Consider the following 10,030-nt stretch of genomic DNA (forward strand, 5'->3'; position numbering starts at 1 on the left):
AGAAAATTGAACATACTAAAGCCTCTTTACATGATGTGACTTTGCACTTTAGTATACATATATCTAACAAAGATACTTATGCAGAATTTATTTTAAATTTTAAACTAAATACTTTGTAAATACAATGAATATGTTGGAATCTGTTCTGAATTTTTTTCTTTCAGTATGCTTTAAACATTGACGATATCAAATAGACAGCTAAAGAGCTAAGTAATGCTAGTTTGTGTTTTTGTAGAATGATGACGGCATTGCGTTTCTGTTTTGGTTGCGAAAAATTCTTCTTCCAGGTTAAATTCCGAGAAGAAGAAGGTTGAAAATAACAAAAACAGAATCAGTACTAATAAGTAGAAGAGAGACTGAAAAGAGCATTGCAATAACATGGAAGACGACGTAGAGACAATTTACTAGTAAACAACATTCTATGAAACACGTCAACAAATTACGACAGATCAACACGACCCCCTCCCCCCAAAAAAATCAGGGGCGATTTTACATAAACCGGAAGGATAAGCAGATCATGTTGCATATGTGGTTACCTGTTGATTTGATCATGGTAAATAAAAATTCGAAAGAACTCACAAAAAACTAGTTTACTCCACCACATGTTTCTGTTCCGTACAAACGTCAAGTATCTCGTCAATATTTGCCGCTTACGCTAATGATTTGGTCATAAGCTAATATAGTCTCAGCGTAATTGTTTGGGTTTTGTATGTTATTTTCATCACACCTTCTGGTAATTTGAATTTGTTAATGTGATATGTGTGCTTGTCCATCATTGCAAACAGGATGATGTTCTCCAGAAGATTATCTTTTATATTAATATTTACTCCATGTTTATATCAAACCATATGAAACGCTTACGTTATCGTAAGTGAAATTTAATGGTTTTTTTTCTTAAATTTACATTGAGCACACAATGTTCAATATTGCTATAGGTGTTACTTATCAATAAAGGCAGCAGGAACCGATGTTTAAATCTTTTGCGCATCGGGCAAAGAAATTTTAATCTTGGTATATATGATAAGGTTATTTACAAATCAATTTTGGAGTCAAATCAAGGTAATAAACAAAATCTGATGGAATCGCATGCACTCTATAAATGAGTAAACTCCATTTGTTTATGTATCCAAGAAGATCATTTGATATTCCTTTCCACAGAGTTCACGTATTGTAATGAATAAACATATAGTTATATATCTGTTTTTATCTATAACGTGGTAAGTAGACTAACGCCTAATTATCTATCAATACTAATTTATAATCATGTTCAACCCCACAATTTACGATCTGTCTCGAATAACGATCCTTTTTACCAACACCAAATACACATTTTTGTAAGAATTGTTTTCTTTATTTTGCAATCAAGGTATTGAATGCTTCACCATTGACAATACAAATCTGTACTTATTAAAAAATGTTCTAAAAACATTGTTACAATCATTTCCTCAGAATTACTATGCAAGACAAATAAAATAAAATTACTACTTGCTGAGGTCTATAACTGTTGTTTTGGTGAATTTTATTGCTGCGCCTAGGTTTGTACGAAATTTCCAGTCTAAATATGAAAATAGAAATATTACATTTATTAAGTTTCTTTTTGGTAAATGTTAGACATTTATTCTGCTTAAAGAGTTACACAAATAAATGTTACAACGTGTTTCTGTACATCCTACTACCGCTGAACGTATTACAAGGACATTGTAACCTCAAAAAGGTCAAGGGTAATAATATGCATTCAATCATTTGTGTTAATGATTCAAATAAGGTATACATAAATCATTTCTGTTATAGATCAGTTAAAGGCTAAAAAAATATAAATACCACGAATGTTAAACCTTTACATGACATCCAACTTCCATTGGTAAACTTTTTATCATTGTTTTAGAGAACTGCATATAACACATGTATATCATCTAAAACTATCATAAACTCCAACGGAAAAAAAATCTACTGGACTGATTGCGCATTTCGAGGGAAATTGTATCTTCATTGATGCTCGATGCCAACAAGTTTGTTAATCAAAACTATTTTATTTACCATGCAAAAATTCATGCGTTGATTTAACCAAATCGAAACGTATAGTCACAACATAGACATGGAATCAGCGCTATGTATGAGGGAGATAAATTTGAATATGTATAAGATGGAACTGAAGATGAGTTCAGACTCACTTGTCTTTTATAACTCTCACTGGAAATTTCAAAACTAGCCATACACATTATATAAAGACTAGACGGAATTACAGTCGGACATTGCCTTGCATATTTAGGCTTAGTAATTTTTAAGCAGTCAAGAACTCAGGAAGAAAGCTATAGAAAAGTGTGATGTTATTTATATTTTGTGAACGAAATTTAATCGGGACGACTTTCAACCTAGCGACATATGTGTAAACTAATTGATAGCTGAAGGATCGGGTGGTCAAAAAGTAAGAAAAAATATCCGCATTACAGGAACATTATCTTTTGGTAATTTGTGCCGATTGGTTACAATCAGATTGCGGTACAAAACCCCTCGCTTTTTGATCCATAAGCTACATCCTGTTGGGTAATTTTACATCTTAAAAGAAACATGTTATCGATGAAAGATGTTGGCGTTACCTCTCTGCTTAGGTGTGCATAGAAATATTTTCTTGTTGATAAAAAGTATGTTACTTCCTAATAGTGAGGTAAACAATGCATGTATTAACTGTATCACGAAGACAAAATGACTTATAAAAACAACACATTAAATAATTTTAATATTACCTGCACAAAAAAAATCTGTATTCTTCTAATGAGTATAAAAAGTCGAGAACTCACATAAAACAAGTTAACTTCGCCACATGTTAGTGTTCCATCACCAGTTAAGAATGTATTTAGCTGCCCTAAGAACATTACAGATAAAGTGACGGTGTCAGATATTTGACTGTCTATGTTGAATTTGTTCAAAATTGTCCTTTTCTAAATTTGTTAATGCAGTACAGTTGCGTTCCCATCGTGCCAATAACCTCTAAAAGTCTACTTTGTTTTCAACATACGATGTGTGTCCGTCATATTTATTTTAACTCCATCTACTGTAAGCCATACTAGAAGATGCTTCACAACAAAGTCATATTATGACAATTTCTCCTATTATTTTTACTCCTTAAATAGTAAAAACACATGACCATGTAATTAGAATTCAAAGTGAAAAATCATTATGACAAACTTTTAATAGAATTGACCTCTCTTGCGGTCGTCGCAAGTCTATAAATATATATTCATCTGAGTGTAAAGCTTATGTTGCATGAATGTGATTGGCCAATTACTTTTGGATTTAGCGGAAAGTCGGTATGACAATTTATTCAGAAGTCAGGTATCTTCTTGTATTGACCAGATGCAGGGAGTCAAAATCAAAAATACAGGTAAGGTTTTTTAATTTATCTATTCAGAAAACAATGTTAACTGCTTGTGTTTCTGCATGTCACAAATTAATCGAGTAAAGTATACTTTATCTTCAGATCTTTTGGCTGCAATTATATTATCCGTCGATGTTGAAAATATACTATGATAATAAAAGTTTTAAAAAAATACCGAACTCCAAGGTGAATTAAAAATGGGGAAATCCATTAAAAACATTTTGAACACCAATCACTGACAAAAGGCCAAACGATGGACAAGAAGATTTGATGTACTGTGTATAAGATTGCTGCACCAGTCATTAATGTGTAATACATCACAAATTGTATGTGAATAGTAATGCTATATATATATAGCCAGCTTCTCTTTCTGACTCTATCAGAAATTTTGTCTGTATGATAAATGCTCGTGTATGGTTGTTTTCCCAGGAAATACATGTTAACTTGAAATTAAAACAAGACTTACGGTGTTTATATTTCACAACTCGTTCGCTATGCCCGTGTCTGTTGTGACGTTTTTGATTTTAACGAACGTAATCTATGTATTACTGGTAAATTATTAAGCCAGGGATTTCGTTACTACAAATTACTTAAAACCGTATTAAATTCTTCCACAGATATAAAGATTTGGTTTTGAAGTTTGGTTGTACCTGTAGAAAACTTATTTCAAACGGGATTGCACATCCTAATTTTTATGGCAATATTGTTTACCGTGTCCGGAAATTTAGAAACGATCCTGGTAAACTTATCGATCCTTTAAATAAACTTATTCTAAAAGGTTACCAATTCAACACTGTAATTAGATCATTAAATATTGTTTTTATTGGTACTAATATTGATTTTGTTATCAGTAAATTAAAAGCAAACTAAATGTTATTGTTATATACATATACACATTCATGGATCTACAATCTGTCGATACCTGTATCTTGGCATTGCACAAGGTCATGTTTTTCTCTGACTGTTTATGACGTCTTTACACTAATTTCATTGGATGTTGGATGTGTACGGATTGATAATTTAGTCTTAGATGCATGATTTTTTTATTAGTTGTTAGTGGCTTTAAACTAGCTGTCAGTAACTGCGAGTACTCTCAGATCTGTACTTAGTGTCTTTTTGTTGTTTGCATGTACAAGTACCCGGCCATGTCCACTTGTATTTGTAGTGTTTGTATTTTTATCCATCTGATGAGTTAAGCATCTTTCAACTGATTTTTATAGTTCGTTCTTATGTTGTACTGTTACACCACTGTCCCAGGTTAGGGCAAGGTTTGGGATCCCGCTAACATGTTTAACCCCGCCACATTCTGTATGTATGTGCCTGTCCCAAGTCAGGAGCCTGTAATTCAGTGGTTGTCGTTTGTTTATGTGTTACATATTTGTTTTTCGTTCATTTTTTGTACATAAATTAGGCCGTTAGTTTTCTCGTTTGAATTGTTTAACATTGTCTTTTCGGGGCCGTTTATAGCTGACGGTGCGGTATGGGCCTTGCTTATTGTTGAAAGCCGTACGGTGACCTATAGTTGTTAATTTCTGTGTCATTTGGTCTCTTGTGGAGAGTTTTCTCATTGGCAATCATACCACATCTTCTTTTTTATATTAGATAATGGTTGTTGGTTATCGAGAACACAAGATAGGTTATAACTTAATCAAGATGCATTTATTTTTTCAAAAGGATCCTTGCCAGAAAATGCATACTATAGACTTTGAGATGAAGAACAGCAATGAATGCGCTGTTTGCTTTTTCCGTGTTTTGTTGTGCGTATATTGATTTAGTGTCATGGATGGATACCCCATATCCTTTCTTTTCAATTATAGGGTAATGGTTCAAGTCAAAATGAAGTATAGAGTCTGCAGTTTCGTTAAATTTGAATTGATTATACATTGAAACGTGTTTCCGTACATAATACTACTCTACTGACCAGACATTGTAACCTTATTCATTAGATGTCAAGGATAATAATATGCATTCCTACATTGTTATAAACGATTCAAGAACAATAAAAATTGCATAAACTATTATTATTACTGTTAATGTACTAGCTAAACAGATCTGGCAAGTTTTAACATCTGTCCATGACACAATCATCTATTTCTAACTTCTTCTTTTTTTTTACCCATAAAACATGTATAACGCTTTCAATGTATATCAGAAAAAGAATGATGTAAACGTTACAATATTTGAAATCTACACATTTTGTAAATTGATGCTAAAAAAAATACAATATCAGATTAAATAGTAAGCATCTCCTTTTAAATATTTTTTCTCGAATATTTTTGGTATGACAAGGCAAAAGAAACGAAAATGCTAAACGGGATTTAATAAATCGAAGCAAGAATATACAATTTACTCTACAAAATGTCAGCACAACATTTAATACATTTAAGAAGTACAAGTCGATCTTTTATATATGGGTTTAAGATATATTTATTTAGAAAATGTTTGTCTTTAAACTGCAATAATAACAATTTAAATGGCACCGATGATACTAGTAAGTGCAAAGTAGTCTTTGATTCCTCTATCTACATATAACTTAGCCTGGACATTTGAAAACAAAAGTATAATCTTTATACGTATCGGGGCGTCTTCCGAAACTTGGAAGAATGTCACTACTAAATATGATGGGAATAGTAACTTAATAAAGATAAAAACTATTGAGTTGTATTAATTTATTTCTTGTTTTGGAGAACAAAAAGTGAAACATGCATTACTTTCAAGCTAGGAATTGTCTCATTGTTGTAGTCCGTATGGTTGCCTATAATTGCTTACATCCGCTTCATGTGAACTTTGGTGGATATGTGTTTCATTGGCATCATTCCACATCTTTTTTTTTTCATTATATAAGACTGTTGTTTCTAAAAGTTCCGATACAGGATAGGACACAATCGGTGTATTATCGGGCGACTTATGTCGTATCTAAGAATATGAGACCTTTAAAACATATCTCTTTTGATGAGACACAAACAGGTCATATTGGTCACTCGATTGGTGATATGGCCTGTACACTTGTGTATAACAATTCAAACTCATAAACCTACTAGTATGACGTCCATTATCACTGAACTAGTATACATATTTGAATATGTTTAGGGGCCAGCTGAAGGACGCCTCCGGGTGCGCGAGTTTCTCGCTGCATTGACGACCCATTGGTGGCCTTCGGCTGTTGTCTGCTCTATGGTCGGGTTGTTGTCACTTTGACACATTCCCCATTTCCATTCTCAAATTTATAGATCATTATTTGCAATAATCAAGTCTGTGAAATATCAATTCCAACACGCGTAATGCATCAATTGAGAATAGTTAACAACAAATTGGTGAAAGTAAAGGCAACAGTAGTATACTGCTGTTCGAATTGAAAGAATTGTGTGTCCCAAATTAAGAACAGACATCTATATTGCACTGCAAAAATAGGAAAATAAACGTCAATGATATTTACGTCCTGATTTTTTGTCTGAATTTGTGTTGCTTGTAACATTAATGCTACCAATTGCACAATCAATATTTTGTTCGTGATGCCTGAGGCCAAAATATTTGAAAATCCAAAACTTATTAAAAAAAATAAAGCCAATACCGGGCAAGGAATCTTAGGTAATCCCTGCATAATTTTGTACCGTCCTATTTCTTTATGTCCATTTGCTTAGTGACCCTGTTGTTGTCTGTTTTATTATCCCTTTAATATCCTTTTTTAAAGGCAATAGTAGTTTACCGATTTTCAAAGCCAATTAATGGATACAAAAAATCAAAACAAACTAAAAACAGAGGGAATTCTAAAAAAAAGTATGCTGAAATATTAAGTGCAATGATGATTCACCTACTTAGTATATGGAAACATTTCCATTTCAGAACAAAAGGTCATTCGTTTGAAGAAACAACCTGGACGATACCAAGTTTCAATGAAATGTGCTTCAAGGCATAAAATAATGACCTGCGTCAGGTCATTTTTTAGTATGATTGAAATGCAAACTACAGATAATTGTTGTATGTGTGTGTGTATAGTGTTTGTTTTCATAACTATATGTATGTATATCTCTGTACCGTTGTAGCTTATGGTTTCTGCAAAAAAGATTATTCCTAATACAGAGTACTTAAATATCTAATTCGTGTGTTCATGCAAATTGGGGTTTTACTGTACGATTTTCTATCTTGAACATTATTTTAAAGTTAAGGCCGAAATAATCATCCCCTCCAATGGCAAAATGTTCCTTTTTCAGGGGAACAGCCACGTTCCTTAAAAGAAAGGGGGTGCATAATATTTTCTCAATTTTTGAAGAAAAACATTGTATTGCCCGGCATAAGAGATAAAATAATTATTCTGAAAAGTTTGTTAAAATATGTAGAAAAATAATATGCCTTTCCGTGATAAATATGTCGTGAAACAAGAGAAAAAATATAGCATCCCCTTTATATAGTTTATATGATAAATTACTTACACAGTAACTTGTATTTTCATCATCTTATAATTCGTTTGCTTCTTTCTGCATGCAATTACTGTAACATTTATATTGTAACTGGACAGTTATTCTTAACATTTATATCTAGATTAATTAGTGAGTTTTATTTCACATTAAAAATGAGCCGTAGGGCGTGTTTATACCTAAACACTTAAGAAAAGAATATCCCACTTCAATGATCGGTAAAATAGGATACAATTCCTAAAAATGTTTGCAGAAAATAATATGTTTTGACGGTATACAAGTCAGATAAAAACGTCTATAACGTAATATATGTTAAACTAAGTTTTCTTTTATAATTACGTGTCTTTAATTCATATCAATATCGAAATAGTGGCACCAAGAATGAGTGCTAGCTGGTATTCGATTCAGAATGATTAGTACAGTCAATGGACACGTTCCGTACAAGCACGAGACAAGTATTGACGGTATACACTAAATAAGGAAGTAAGCAAATCAATAAAAACAATAACCTTGGCAGAATGATTATTGAATTATTACTATTTGCTGTCATTATTACATGATTTTCTAAGTAGAATTCGACTTTGGTGATCATGTTCCATAGTAAAAATAACACAAACACATGGTCAATATTCGTTATGGACAACACGTGTTTGTAGTGACTTTTATCGGGTATTCTCGTGATCAAAATTTGGGAAGCCAAAAATGTGTATGTTTAATAAAAGAGAGGCGAAAGATAGCAAAGGGACATTCAACTCATAAGTCGAAAATAAACTGACGACGCCATGGCAAAACACGTAAAAGACCAAAAGACAAACAACAAAGGTCAAAACTCAACACAGAAAACTAAAGACTGAGCAACATGAACCCAACCAAAAACCGGGGATGATCTCATGTTCTCCGGGAGGGTAGGCATATCCTGCTTAACATGATAAAGTGCTAAATAAAACAGTCAAAGCGGTATAAGTATTTGCAATTTTCAATTAAAGATGTAAATAATAACAGGTGAAAGTATGGTATGAAAAAAGAGTATAACATTGTACCGTATAGTAGTCTGTAAATACCCCTGGATGACAATTTGTGCAACTATTCATAAAATAAAACTAAGGGCCTAATGTATGCTAACCAAATACTGCAGACAGCAACTACTGAATTACAGATATCTGACATGCGACAGTCACACCAAGAATTTACTGGGATTAAACATGTAAATGAGCGTTTAAACCTCCTCCTAATCGAGTTCATCAAATTAGTAAGGCATCTAGCTTCGAACTGAATATTAATTGTAATCAATCGGTAATGACAGTATATATTGCAACACTTGATTACAATAGACACACTACATCTCAAACTTATCACCCGCCCAATGGTCGGTATTGGACACCGGCCTGATGTTATTAACAATAAGAAGATGTGGTATGATAGCAAATGAGACAAATATCCACCGCAGACCAAATGACGTAGAAGTTAACAATTGCATGAAATAAAATTCAGAATAATTAGAAGCCTTAAAGACTTTATTGTACAAAATTCTAGGGAGAAGGAAATATCAAACACTTAATACCATTCACACAAACCTATTTTGTCACATAAAACCGCGTTCAAAGAAAAGAAAGATTAGCGGAGATTTTAATGTATGCTTTGTTTAAGACTTCATACATTTTTCAATTGTTGATTTAATTAAAATTCATATACTAGTGTGATTGGAATCACACCGGTGTCCTTAATCAAACAATAGGCGGGAGATAAACCCGTTCTTGTAACATTGCTGCATTAGTACTAGATAAAACTGTCTTGTTTATAAATATATGAACACAAAAGAAGATAAAACATATCGGGAATAGCAATTGAAGTTTGTTGAACGGTTACAACACATTGGCTGGAAGTTAGTAGTAGATGTTACATTGTCCCATATTAGAAAAGAGTTTGGCGCAGGCAAACATTCGTAACCCCGCAAGATTATGTATGTGCCTGTCCCATGTCGGGAACTTGTAATTCAGTAGTTGTCTTTTTTTGCTGTTTTTCATATTTATTTTTCGTTTATTATTTTGTGCACAAATCTGACCGTTAGTGTTCTTGTTTTAATTGTTTTACATTTTATTATGTCAGGGTCTTTTATAGTTAACTAGACGGTATGAGTTTTCCTTATTTTTTAAGGCCGTACGGTGACTCGATATCGCATAATCATCGTACTTTGGTCTCTGGTTGATACTTGTCACATTAGCAATAATACCATATCTTT

Source organism: Mytilus californianus, unplaced genomic scaffold (assembly GCF_021869535.1).
Source record: "Mytilus californianus isolate M0D057914Y unplaced genomic scaffold, xbMytCali1.0.p SCAF_12, whole genome shotgun sequence".
NCBI lineage: Eukaryota > Metazoa > Mollusca > Bivalvia > Mytilida > Mytilidae > Mytilus > Mytilus californianus.